The sequence below is a fragment of the Mytilus galloprovincialis genome, chromosome 2 (assembly GCF_965363235.1).
Source record: "Mytilus galloprovincialis chromosome 2, xbMytGall1.hap1.1, whole genome shotgun sequence".
NCBI lineage: Eukaryota > Metazoa > Mollusca > Bivalvia > Mytilida > Mytilidae > Mytilus > Mytilus galloprovincialis.
The window spans coordinates 35,929,977-35,943,780 of NC_134839.1; the positions used below are offsets into that span (position 1 = coordinate 35,929,977).

Genomic DNA, 13,804 nt, shown 5'->3' on the forward strand with positions numbered 1-13,804 from the left:
TAAACATTTTTTTATTGAAGCGTCACTGATGAGTCTTTTGTAAACGAAACGCGCGTCTGGCTTTAATATAAAATTTTGATTTGTATGTTTGGTCCTAATTGCTCTTCAACTTCGTACTCTATTTTGCCTTTAAAAGATTTTTTGATTGGAGCGTCACTAATGAGTCTTTTGTAGAAGAAACACGCGTCTGGCGTAAACATAAAATTTTAATCCTGGTATCTATGATGAGTTTAATTGCAACCACTGGGTCGATGCCACTGCTGGTGGAGATTTATTTCCCCGAGGGTGTCATCAGCCCGGTAGTCAGCACTTCTGTGTTGACTTGAGTTGTCATTGATATGTTCATAATTATAAATTAACTGTTAACAAAACTTTAAATTTTTGAAACACTAAGGCTTTTCTACCTCAGGAATAGATTACCTTAGCTGTATTTGGAAAAACTTTTAGGAATTTTTGGTCCTCAATGCTCTTCAACTTCGTACTGTATTTAGCCTTTTAAAATTTTTTTGATTGGAGCGTCACTGGTGAGTCTTTTGTAGACGATAAGCGCGTCTGGCGTAAATATAAAATTTTAATCCTGGTATTTATGATGAGTTTATTTGCAGATGTTTTCTATTGTTTTCTTCATATTTTTTTTTCAATTATAAATCCTCTTATAAAAGAGGGGCGAAAGATACCAGAGGAACAGTCAAACTCATTGATTGAAAATCAACTGACAACGCCATGACTAAAAATGAAAAAGACAAACAGACAAATAGACAAACACACAAATAAAGACAACAGTAGTATACCTCTGTTCAAAATTCATAACTCAATTGAGACGAAAACAAATCCGGGTTACAAACTTAAACCGAGGGAAACAAATCATCTATAAGAGGAAAACAACGAAACAACAAAAACACTCACGTGAACAAAATACAAATGACAATGCAACACACAAGACACAACATACAAAACAAAAGACTAAGCAACACGAACCCCACCAAAAACTGGGGGTGGTCATTGGTGCTCCGAAAGGGTAAGCAGATCTTGCTCAACATGTAGCACCAGTCGTGTTGATCATATTATTACAAACCCAGTAAAAAGTAATTAAGGGGCCAGCTGAAGGGCGCCACCGGGTGTGTGAATTTCTCGTTGCATTGAAGACTTGTTGGTGACCTTCTGCTGTTGTCTGTTCTATGGTCGGGTTTTTGTCTCTTTGACACATGTCCCATTTCCATTCTCAATTTTGGTTCGATAAGTCACATTCGAGAAAAGGGGAGGGGATTGTAGTAACGACATAAGGAACATATTCGATATCATCTGTGAAACGGTTATACGGTCATTTCATTACGGTGAACCAATTCTCGATGGCGTCCGTTAAATTTACGAAGGGATGATTACAACTTCACCATTTGGAACTCTTGGTTTAAAAGCTTCCTATTGAGCAGCAACCCTCTATCAAGGAAATCATGATAGGAAACTCTAGCCCGGGAATATCGTATAAATCGTTTATTGGACGGTTTAATCATTATATTTTTGTTATTTGTATCATACCGCAAGCTATTTGTCTTGTATTTCTTCAATTCTTAACGAGGCACTGGCATAAAACGGGGAAAAAAGAACTTTCGGTTTCATTTTTCTTTTATTCGTTGTTATCAACGGAAAACGAATATAATATACAGCTTTGTTCTTATATTGGTGCACTAACTGTGCATGCTTGCGCAAAGTCAAGATCATTTATTCAGTGGTTGTTACTTGTACTTATTCAAAGTAAAAACTTAGCTCATGCAAAAATAAACAATCCATATATAAGTACAACAATATAATAATTAATGAAAACATTAAACGATAATCCAATATTACATTATATAATAGCTTATCATAGAAATAGATCTTGTATACCCAATATAAAGATATTGAAATGTTAAGTCATCAACATCGTAATTTGTAAGAAATAAAGATGCTCCAAAACCAAAGCTGACAAAATTCACATATTAAATACATTTGCAGTTGACCAAAATACTAATGAACTTCTAACAAACAATTTTACAACTTGAATTACAAGTTTAACGTTAATCAACCCAAACTCAGACAAAGTTAAAAAAAAATAAAAACCAACAACAAGTTTTTATAATAAGCTAATTATATAAAAAAAAATGTTATCTATAAATCAAAAAGTTATCAATGTATCTATTTTGCAGTGATGGTATGGGTAGCATTTACGCTATTACAGTACTACACACACTTAATTTATTTTTTATAACCATTTATTATAGCCCCGTCCTTTTTCAGAATTCGTTTTTCCTTTGGACTATCACCAATTTAGAATTTTAACACTACACTTTTGAATTAATGGTCCATCCATGAAATTATCTGGAATTACACCTAGTTCAATAAATATTCATACACAAGACTTGATAACATTTATGTTATACAAGATAACATTAAAATGAATGAAACACTTTATTAAATGCGTGCGTCAAATAGCTTATCCTACATTGGAACCTTATATTTGAAAACCATTGATAATACGTAGAAACGATGAAGCAAAAGATACAGGAAACTAAAAAGAATAACCAAAACATCAACTTTGAACTTTTGATTTTTTTATCTGTAAGAGAGTTTCTTCTTTTTGAATTTTCTTTGGAGTTCGATATTTTTTATAATTTTTTGTATGAAGGAGTCGGAAAATTGATTTTTCAAGTATTTCTTAATTTTTATACAAGAAAACCTTTTGGTATATCCTAAATCATCGTGTAGTGTGTATCCCAGGACAAAATGATAAAATGAATGGCGAGACCCAGCTAATCTTTTGAAATGGATATTGAAAGGGGAAGTAATCCAGATCACAGACAGTGTTGCATCAATAGACCGTTGCTGTTTTGGGATAAAAAGTAAAATTACAAAAAAAAACTCCGAGAAAAATTCAAGACGGAAAGCTCCTAATCCAATGACAAAATAATAGGCTCAAACACACTTTAGAGCCATGTTGATCTGGCCATTCGGTCCCAACACTTAATTCTTTCAATCGTTTATGGATGGATTTATCATACATAAATAAAATCAAAAATAAGAAAGTAATGAATGAGGTTGTTAAATGTGATATATGTCTTTTTGTACTTCTTTGTTAAAGATTTATTTGAGGTACTTGTACATCACGTTATTATTGTTTCTTGTCTTTCAGTTTTTACTTATTTGCTTTGTCTATATGCCTTTCGGTCTTACTACGAAAACTAGTTTGTTGTTTGTCTTTCATTTTTGCTATGTGCTTTGTCTATATGCCTTTTTATATTTCTTTGTAACATATATGACGTGGATCTGTACTTATACATCCTTTCATTGTGTTATTGTACTGTGGTAAATTTGTGTATTCTTGTTCTCAATTTTTGATAATCTGCTTGTTCTATATGCCATTTTGTGCCTCTTTGTTACATACTTGTATGTTGTTTTAAGAAATTTAGATTATAACACATTGTTGACTGCTTTATTTTGATATTTTTGGCTGTTATGTCTATTTGTTTTGTTCACGCATCGTAGTGAATATTATATAATGGAATTTGATGCGACTTTCATACAAGTCAGCAGTATAGCTAGCTATTAAACCAGGTTCAATCCACCATTTCCTACATAAGAAAAGGTCTTTACCTTAATCAGGAATATGACAGTTTTTATCAATTCGTTTGATGTTTGGAATTTGCAATTTGATTGTTGACTTTCCGTTTTGATTTTTCCTCCGAGTTCAGTATTTTTGTGATTTAACTTTACACTAAACAAATGGATAACAACTGTCAGCTAAACCTAACACTTGTATGACAGTGGTAAAAAAAAATCATTATATTGACAATGATGTGTGAACAAAACAAACAGACATAATAGGTAAAAATGTCAAAACTAGGGGTAAAGAAGTCAACATTGTGTTATATTCTTAATCAATATACAAACATAAAATGTGTTACAAAGAAGCACAAAAAGGCATATAAACAGAGTACATTAGCAAAAATGAAAGACAAGAATACAAAAATTTAGCATAATACAATAACACAATGACGTATAGGTACAGAGCCACGTCATATGTAACAAAGAAACACAAATATTTTTCAACTGATTTTTATAGTTCGTTCTTGTGTTGTACTGTCATACCACTGTCCCAGGTTAGGGGGAGGGTTGGGATCCCGCTAACATGTTTAACCCCGCCACATTATTTATGTATGCGCCTGTCCCAAGTCAGGAGCCTGTAATTCAGTGGTTGTCGTTTGTTAATGTGTTACATATTTGTTTTTCGTTCATTTTTTTATATAAATAAGGCCGTTAGTTTTCTCGTTTGAATTGTTTTACATACTCATATCGAGGCCTTTTAAAGCTGACTATGCGGTATGGCCTTTGCTCATTGTTGAAGGCCGTACGGTGACCTATAGTTGTTAATGTCTGTGTCGTTTTAGTCTCTTGTGGACAGTTGTCTCATGGGCAATCATACCACATCTTCTTTTTTATATATACAAAGCACGCAAACCACAAATACGACGAAACGGAGCTACTGTAATACAACTTATGAGTACGGATGTCATTTATTTAAACTCTCCCTTTGATGAGGCTTCGGCTCTTTATAATAAGGTGACAGTAGTCAAACGATGTTCGAATCTCGCAAATAAATTAAAATGTAGGATCAGGAAAATCAAGGTAACAAACACAAGCTGAGGGATTGACATCCAGGTGCGTAGACTTGGTGAGTGTCTTCTGCTGTACATGCAACACTAGACTTACCATACGAATTCACACTTAGTAAAAATAATCGCAATGAGATATAGGATACAATAGGTAAATAAACCCAGACCAAAAGACTGGCATCAAACGATCTAAGACAGAGAAAACATTTCGCTAGTGAGTTGAGAAACTGACACAACGTATCGATGTCCCCAGTGAGTTGAGGCACCAACACGTCGTATCGGCCAACCCAATTCCTGATGGTGAGCATAAAATGTATGTAGTGTCGATTTCACTCGATCTTTCTCATAATTTTGTCGGAGCATTTTTTGTTGAAGGAGCAAACCCTGTCAGAGTTCATATAGTGTGAACATGCACGAGCATAAAATTTTAACTGAGATATTTTAACACCATACGATAGAGTAAATGGTATGTTACTGTTGTTGGAAGTTGCCAATAACAAATTTGTAATTATCCCGTTTGTCATATATTTTAGTCTGAGGTCTTCCGTCGGTGTCAAAATCGAGGAAAAGATCAAGATATGAAACAGACTCCTTCGGTGGTATCCACTGGGATATATGAAATGTAAGCACTCGTTGAAATGTGGGTTTCTGACTGACAGAATATCATTCATATATCTGAGAGCGAAATAAAATAACTTTGTAAGGTGATTCTTCTTTTGTTTATTTTAGAAGGTTTTGAATCAATGCTGCTTCATTTGAATACACAAAACAAGTTGGGCAGTAGTGGTGCACTATAAGTACACATTGGAATACCGTCTGCCCACTAAAATTTCATCCCCCGAACTCAACGAATATGTTGTAATCAAAAATTCCATTGTTTTGATGATTTAATCACCAGTGTATGTGTAGAGGAAATCAGTTGGTCTTCACAAAGTAACATTTTGCACAAGGAATTTGAACCCACGTTTCTCATTTGTGTAGAAAAACTTTGTTTAATGTGATGATAGTACTCTGTCTTTCAACTGAGCATAGTAGTGTAATGTGTAGAAACATTAAATGTTATAATGTAACAACACACTGTAAAAATATAATATTGTGTGAGGCCTTGTCTGCTAAAACAACAACACATTTTTCGTGAAGGAGGGATGGAGCATTCCACAACATTGGACTTCCTAAAAGGGTCTGTAACCCATGAGCTGGCAGTTACCTATGTTATGGTATAATCCTCAACTGTATCTACAAGTAACCTGAGAATCTTTTTTCGGGGTGATGTACTGTAGAATACGACATTTGGGTCTTGCTTAAACGGTCCAAGCTAATCACTGGTAACGATGCGTATGTCTCTATGACACGCCGAGCGGCATTATTTTTGTATAGGGACGATGCGCAAGAGGAATCAGGTGGTTTGGATTTTAAATCTTTGAGGGTTAAGGTCACATATAGAACGAAACTGTTACATTGAAAGAACATCTTCGCATGCTTTAAGTTAAAGAAACAATCACAATATCAGTGCCGAAAATATAACATTCTGTCTCTGTACTAGAAAAGCGAAAGATACCAAAGGGACATTCAATAAGAATACTTTTTTTTTTATTTTATTTTTTTTTTCTAATATTAAACATATTTTAATAATAATCACCTTTTACATCAACCCTCAGTTGCCCAGGGAAGCAACTAAGGGGCCCCGATTTGTACAGTCTCATTTGTCGGGGGAAAAGCAAATGAGAAAAAAACTCCCACTATAAATTATTAACATCTAACTTTATAAGTATTATCTATCCTTGTACTAATGTACATGTACATGCAATCATTATCGATCTATATATCTATACATCTCACCATATATAATTATTTGAATAAAGTATTTGTTTTATCTTTATTTATTTCTCACAAAGGTTACCTGTATTTATTGAGCAGTTTCAATTTTATCGTACATCAAGTCGTTCTTTTGTTATGGTAATTTCAATTACATTAAATTTCTGGTCAAGTGATCATTTATCACGTGCGATTCGTTAAAGGGATGTGTAGTTCATTCATAAAAAAATGGATTAATGATTTTGATTCCCAAAAAGGATTTATTTCAAAGATATGGTGAGTAAATATTTGTTTATAATATGAACCTGTAGATACAACATGTCATGTTACAATTAGATGATATACATGAAATACATACTCAAAGGGATTTAAAATCTACAATTTTAAAGCCCGTTATCCATTGGGTACAAACTCGAATATTTTAATTTGGGCAGGTGGTGGTTCACTGTTGGGTATTTAACATTTGTGTTGATTAGTTTGCTCGCAACCTCGCTTTGGTCTTTTCGAAATCCGACGGCAAGGTTGCAGAAGCGAAAATTGGACGAGAAAATAATCTTCTTAAAAAAAAGTTGAAATAACACCTGAAATAGGTTTGATAAAGGCCTATAAGTGTATATTGATATACGATAAAGACGGATTGATATCGATTTAATCCCGATGTCTTGAAATTTTAGTTAAAAGCGACATTTAAAAACATACAAAAAAAAAATTTAATGTGCAAATGAATTTCGAATTTAAGTAAACGGTCACAGCCAAAATAAATCAAACCAAGATTGTGATAGACATTAAATTTTTATGCAATTTGAAAGTGTGAAGGAATCTACAACTGTTATTGCCGTACTTTAGTGATATAAAGGGTTTCCAAATCAACCAAATGTTTTGGAAATAGCTTATTGTCAGCATATAAGTTCATAGATATATTAGTTCATCTAAATACAGGACAAAAATGAGCAAAAAGTTGAATGTTTTTGACTATTTATTGACAAATAACACGAAAGAGCAAACTATAGGCATATAATCGGAGAGAGATTTGAGAAATACGTATGTTGTTCGATATTCACTTTTAATATTATATATATATATATAAGGTAAAGCACATGTATTTATTTGAATGAAGATAACACATACACTTTAAGTTTCAGATCATGTATAGGAGGTCCGGCAGAAAAAGGGTGCCGACAAGCAGGGCAAATAATGGAGGCGCAGCGGCGGCTGCAAAGAAGTCGAAACAGCAACAGGAAGAGGCGACTGCTAATATTGCAGATAGATTAGCTAGGAATTTACCTAGAACATGTGGAACACCACCTGTACAGCTCGGCTCAAACACTGTGACAACTAATGTACTACCACAAAGTCCAATAATGATCCCAGCAACACTGCCAGCAGAAACAATTTACCCTGCTTCAGGTAATACAACATTACACCAACCCCTAATTAACACAGGTTATGCCTTACCCATTGAAACGGTTAAGGCGTCAGATGACATAGCGCGAAACGTATCGCAAAATGTCAAACAAAAAGTAATAAATGGGGAATATGTAGATATGGGCAGTTTGTTAAATAATTCACAAAACATAACAGGAGTGAATCAAACACTTACATTTAATCAGGGACAGATTATATTACAACCTAAGCAACAGGATACAAGAATTAACACAATAGGTATATGGACGGATGCCTTTTTAATATATATCAGTATTTATTGTTCTATACATACATCTCAGTTCCAAGAACTGTTGAAGTATATGCAAACTGTCAGGTTAGGGGCTAAACGTTATGCAGGTTTACGATGGAAATTGTATGATGAACAGTTTAGACTACGTAGATCACAGTAGCCTGCTGGATCCTGGTCTGTCATAGACACTGAGCTATGGTTATTGTATATGCAACCAGCAGGTCCAATTAATGGGCCAGAGTTCAATATTGTACAAAAACCAACAAACAATTTTCTTAAATGCTATGCATATAATTATAATGGGACGTGCACCCAACAATATTGCACATACAAACATGCTTGTTTAAAATGCAGTGGGGTACATCCGATTATATATTGCACTAATAGCAAAGTGACTAACTCTAATAATCCTCAGTCACCTGGGATTGTTCAGAGATTCAGATCAGCCCAGCCTCAAAATCTCTTTCCCGACTTAGTCTATTTTGGCACCTTCTGCAGGAACGAAAAAAACTGGAAAGCAAAATCTAGTAAAGTTTATAATTTTCTAAAACATAAAATGCAGTTACAATTTATATATCTAGTTCCTGCCATCCCTAAAAACTTTTGCAGGTGAATAAGCTTGTCTGTACTTAGAGTAAAATTTGTGGTGTAAATACGGCCATATTAGCCAAAAGGTTATGATGAACCTTAAAATCCCCAAGAATGGTATTTCTATTATTGTTATCAGTAAGCATGTTTTTTCAAAAAATAATTTTCTGTCACCAGCCAAATTGGGAGCATAAATATTGTAAATAAAAATCCCGTTATTACCTGGTGTTTTAACATGTACAGAAATTGTTCTACCATTACTATCTTGGCCGTTTTTAGAGATTTCAAATTTAAATTTTTCTGAAATAGAATCGCTACCCCTTTTGAAACACTTGATCCATGATTCCAAAAACTGTCCCCCTTCCATTCGTTTTTCCATTTCGTTTCGACCTCGCTGGAGCTATGTGTTTCTTGCAAGCTATATATATTGTAAATAATTAGTTAGTATGATTTGGGCTTCTTGGTTACTTGTTTCTCGCTTGAGCCAGGAGTGGAACTTGAACTGCGATTACGTTTTTTACTCGGGGTTTGATATTCACCTTCACATTCTGAATTAATAAAGTCCTCGAATATATTTTCTACCAGTTCTGTACCGAACATGCTGATATGAACCCCATTCGGGTCGTTCAAGTCTAACAGTGCTCGGTATGGTGTTTTGTTCGGAGCGAATTCGTCCCATAGGTCAATGTATTTCAGCACTTGATTTTTACACAGAGTTTTTGTGAAAAACTATTGACAGATCTTGCTGCTGTATTTAATGCTTGTATAGAGGCACTCTTACCTCTTCTTGGTAGAATACTGCATATGCCAATGCGTGCATTTTGGATATTTGGTTTTAACTGCATCTATGCATGTCGTGAGATTTGCCGTTATTTGCTCGGTGTCACTCCTGTGCTTACTGATATCATTTGTCCCTAATGATAAAATCACATTAGTAACATAGTCAGCATTCACTATATAGTCAGATTGGCAAACAAGTTTGTCAATTTGATCAAGAGTGGTGCCTGATACCGCTATGATATTTACACTTGGGTCCTGAATTTTAAGGCGACTGCAATTGGATGCACCAAATATTATTGTTTGAGAAGTCGGGAGTGTAGCGGGTTTTTTTTTCAATCACACTTTCAGTGGTTTTGTTTAGATCAGTCACACTTTCAGTGGTTTTGTTTAGATCAATAATAACTTCCTTTGTGTTATTATCCTCGGTAAACGAGTCATCTTTATTGGCGTCTCTGCCTACCTGAATGTCATGTACATAGTCACCATGCATTTCTTGGTCATCAGTCTGACAATCCCTTTGTATGTGACCTTCTTTCCCGCACCGGTAGCATAACTTTTCGGAGTGGGGACAATCTTTAATTGTATGTGCAGTACTGTTGCATCGATAACATTTGCGTGCCGCTTGATTTTGACGGGAGGGTTTGTTTGCACATCGATAGGATGGATGGTCTGTTTTCGTACAGTATGGACACTCTGTCCTATTATTGTCTGCGAATACCCTGACACTGAACATCCCGAATTTGGTTGCGGTTGGAATTATTGGGACACAGTTTCTTAGTTGCACATAACGTGTGCCGGTCTCAATATTTGTATCTTTTGTAACCGGAGGGGTTTTTACGTTGTGTATTTTCTGTGTCAACTTTTACATATTGTACCCTAGACCATGTAAAGAGTAGGTATTGAAATCCTGAGTCTCTGATCCTTCATATTTGGCTTTGCAAAACTTAACACTAGCAAGTTTTCATAGTTTATTAGCAAATTACAATTCAACAAATATCAACAATCGTGTAAAGACTTGTAAAGATAAAAACATGAAACATGTATATGAAAAGCAAGAAAAAATTCACATAAAAGTGACAGAGCTCAATCAGTCATTAAAATTTGTCTATTTGCATTATAATGCTAGACACAATAGCGACATTGTGTCTAGATGTAGTGAAATACATTACACCTTTCGTGTAGACAACGCCTTACGTGTAGACAACACCTTTCGTGTAGACAACATCTTTCGTGTACACAGTGAGCGAGGTCTATGCAAGACCAGTTAGTCAGCGAAGTCTGTGCTAGACCTTTCGTGAAGACCGTGATTGAGGTCTGTGGTAGACCTTTCGTGTAGACGGTGACTGAGGTCTGTGGTAGACCTTTCGTGTACGACGGTGACTGAGGTATGTGCAAGAACAGTAAGGCAGTGAGGTCTGTGCTGGACCAGTTAGGTAATGAAGTCTGTGCAAGACCAGTAAGCTCTTAAATAAAAGCTAAAATGAGAGATCGTTAATCCAACCAAAGTGGCTTATGAAAACAAGCCCAATACAATTATTTAAATCAGCGATTATTCAACAAATACTATTCAAATATAAACACTCTATAACTAAATTATAAGTTGCAAATTCAACAAAATCTGAGAATAAATTCAATGAATTAAAGCACAATAATGTAACTAAATATATTGACATGCTAAACAACAATTTTTATCAATAATTCATATTAACAATAGTAATTTTAAAAATGTTAATTTTACAACAGTCCATTTTAAAGGGACATAATACTGTTCTAAAACATAGGGTCGCCGTTACATTCCTCCCACCTTAAAAAAACTGAAGCCATGAAGTTTAAAAACAAGTCAGGTATGCATCTCCATTATACATATACAGTATAATTCCATAAATATTGCACACGGAACAAGAATTAAATAAACAATTGAAACGTCATACTAATTGATAATGTTATGTATAAACTCAGCATAGATACTGGGATTAAAATGGTGTTCGCCATACGCGCTTATATTTTATAAAAGACCCATCAAACTAGTAAAGTTAGATAAGGAAAGTAAAGTACGATATTGAAGACCATGATTTAGTTTGCAGCTGCAATACCAACATAGATCATCTTAATTCTTCTGGAGCCGATGAAACATTCTGCTAATACAGTCTGCAATTTTGTTAAAACAAAGGAGGTAGAAGACACCAAATTGAAAATTAAAACTAAAAATGAATGGCTTAGAGTTGTAACATTATCATAACCTATATGAGTGCTCTGCCAGACAGTAAAGCAACAGTAATTAAAAATCCTATTATAAAAGAACAGTTTTCTTCTTCAGAACTTGAATGTGTTGTTAATCTTCTATTGGCCAGGTGTCTTTATCAACACGAACAACCCTGCAAAAGAATATGAATATTTTTTAAATACAAAACATTTTTATGTATGATTCTTCTTCTTCATCATCCATTTTGATCGATTTACTTCTTTAAGACAAACCTTGATCAGTATGAAACTTAACAATCGAGCATCTTCACCTGACTTTGGAATTTTCACAATTAGTTATGTTGACATTGAAACAAAAAAAAAGGTGAAAAAATCAAAAATGTTCATAACTAATAAACTCATCATAGATATCAGAACTAAATTTTATCTAACGCCAGACGCGCGTTTTGTCTACAAAAGACTCATCAGTGACGCTAAAATCCAATAAAGTTTAAAAAGGTCAAATAAAGTACGAAGTTGAATAGCATTGAGGACCAAAACTTCTAAAAGGTTTGCCAAATACTGCTCAAGTAATCGATTCCTGAGGCCGAAAAGCTTTAGTATTTCAAAAATTCAAAAAGTTTTGTAAACAGTTAATTTATAAATATGAACATATCAATGAAAATTCATGTCAGCACAGAAGTGCTGACTACTGGGATGGAGGTACCCTCGGGGAATTAAAACTCCACCAGCAGTGGCATTGACCCAGTGGTTATATATAAACTCATCATAGATACCAGGACTAAATTTTGAATTTACGCCAGACGCTCGTTTCATCTACAAAAGACTCATCAGTGACGCTCAAATCCAAAAAAAAAATAAAAATGTCAAATAAAGTACGAAGTTGAAAAGCATTGAGGACCAACATTTTTGCCAAATACAGCTAAGGTAATCTAATCATGAGGTAGAAAAGATTTAGTATTTTAAAACTTCAAAAAGTTTTGTAAACAGTTAATTTATAAATATGACCATATCAATGATAATGCATGTCAGCACAGAAAAATGACAGATTAGTGAAATGTATCTTATACATATATCTGCAGTGATAGTTTAAAAAAAAAATGACTGTCACTGCCATGGAACTAGGATGACATATATTATTGTTTTCAATTACAAAACCAGTCACATCGTTCACCTATCTGTTAGTTGTCAGCACTATTCTTTACTTCAGTACATTATAAATGACAAAAGATTATTTTTTTCACTATCTTTTTTTTTATGTAAATAGATACAACATTTTGCAGAGGTTACGAGTAAAGACCCCCATACCTTCCGTTGGCAGCCATTGAAACAACGTCTATTTTAGTGAATACTATTTACACTGATATAATGAGATGATATTTTGTGATATATGCCGGTTAAATATTGTCATTTTTTCAACAATAAAAGTTGTAATCTTATTTTACTCAAGTCGATCTATAAATTGTTATACAGTTTCAACATCATAAATTTACCTTTATACATAGAACATGTAAATAAACTCATCATAGATACCAGTACTAAATTTTATATATACGCCAGACGCGCGTTTCGTCTACAAAAGACTCATCAGTGACGCTCAAATAAAGGATTACATTTTGTTAAACCTATACGAAAGACACCAAAAATACAAATACAATTAGAATTAAAAAAAAACAATTGTTTAAAGAACATTTGAAGGTCTTTCCAGTTTACTGAAAGTTACTATTAGCATCCCATCATAAGTTTCTCCATACTGATACAATGAATAAATGAATTCTATATACTTTGAGTGAAATAAGAGAGATAATGTGCTACTCTCGGTAATGTTACTGTCACTGCCGGTCTAATAGGATAGATTATTTCAAACTGATCCAACATATATGGTTTTTATATACTTTTGCCTATAATAAAGGAGATAATTGTCCGTTTCCTGTATATCGAATCACTTCTGGTCTATAGTGATAAGTTAATGTATGTCTATTACAAAATATATGTATTTTTCCATGAAAAAAGTACAAAAACGGCTACATCCAGTTTCTCAAGGTCACTTCCGGTTGACATTTTTTAAGGTCAAAAGTCACCTTTTGCAGAGGATTCT

The 13,804-nt window shown here is 34.0% G+C and overlaps 1 long non-coding RNA gene across 1 annotated transcript; it reads left to right on the forward strand.

Moving 5' to 3' along the window:
- Positions 1-7,521: 7,521 nt before the first annotated feature.
- On the forward strand, positions 7,522-13,145 carry LOC143062224 (uncharacterized). The gene is made up of 2 exons (XR_012974617.1): positions 7,522-7,868; positions 12,974-13,145. It is a non-coding gene; the product is annotated as an uncharacterized LOC143062224 (long non-coding RNA).
- Positions 13,146-13,804: the final 659 nt, after the last annotated feature.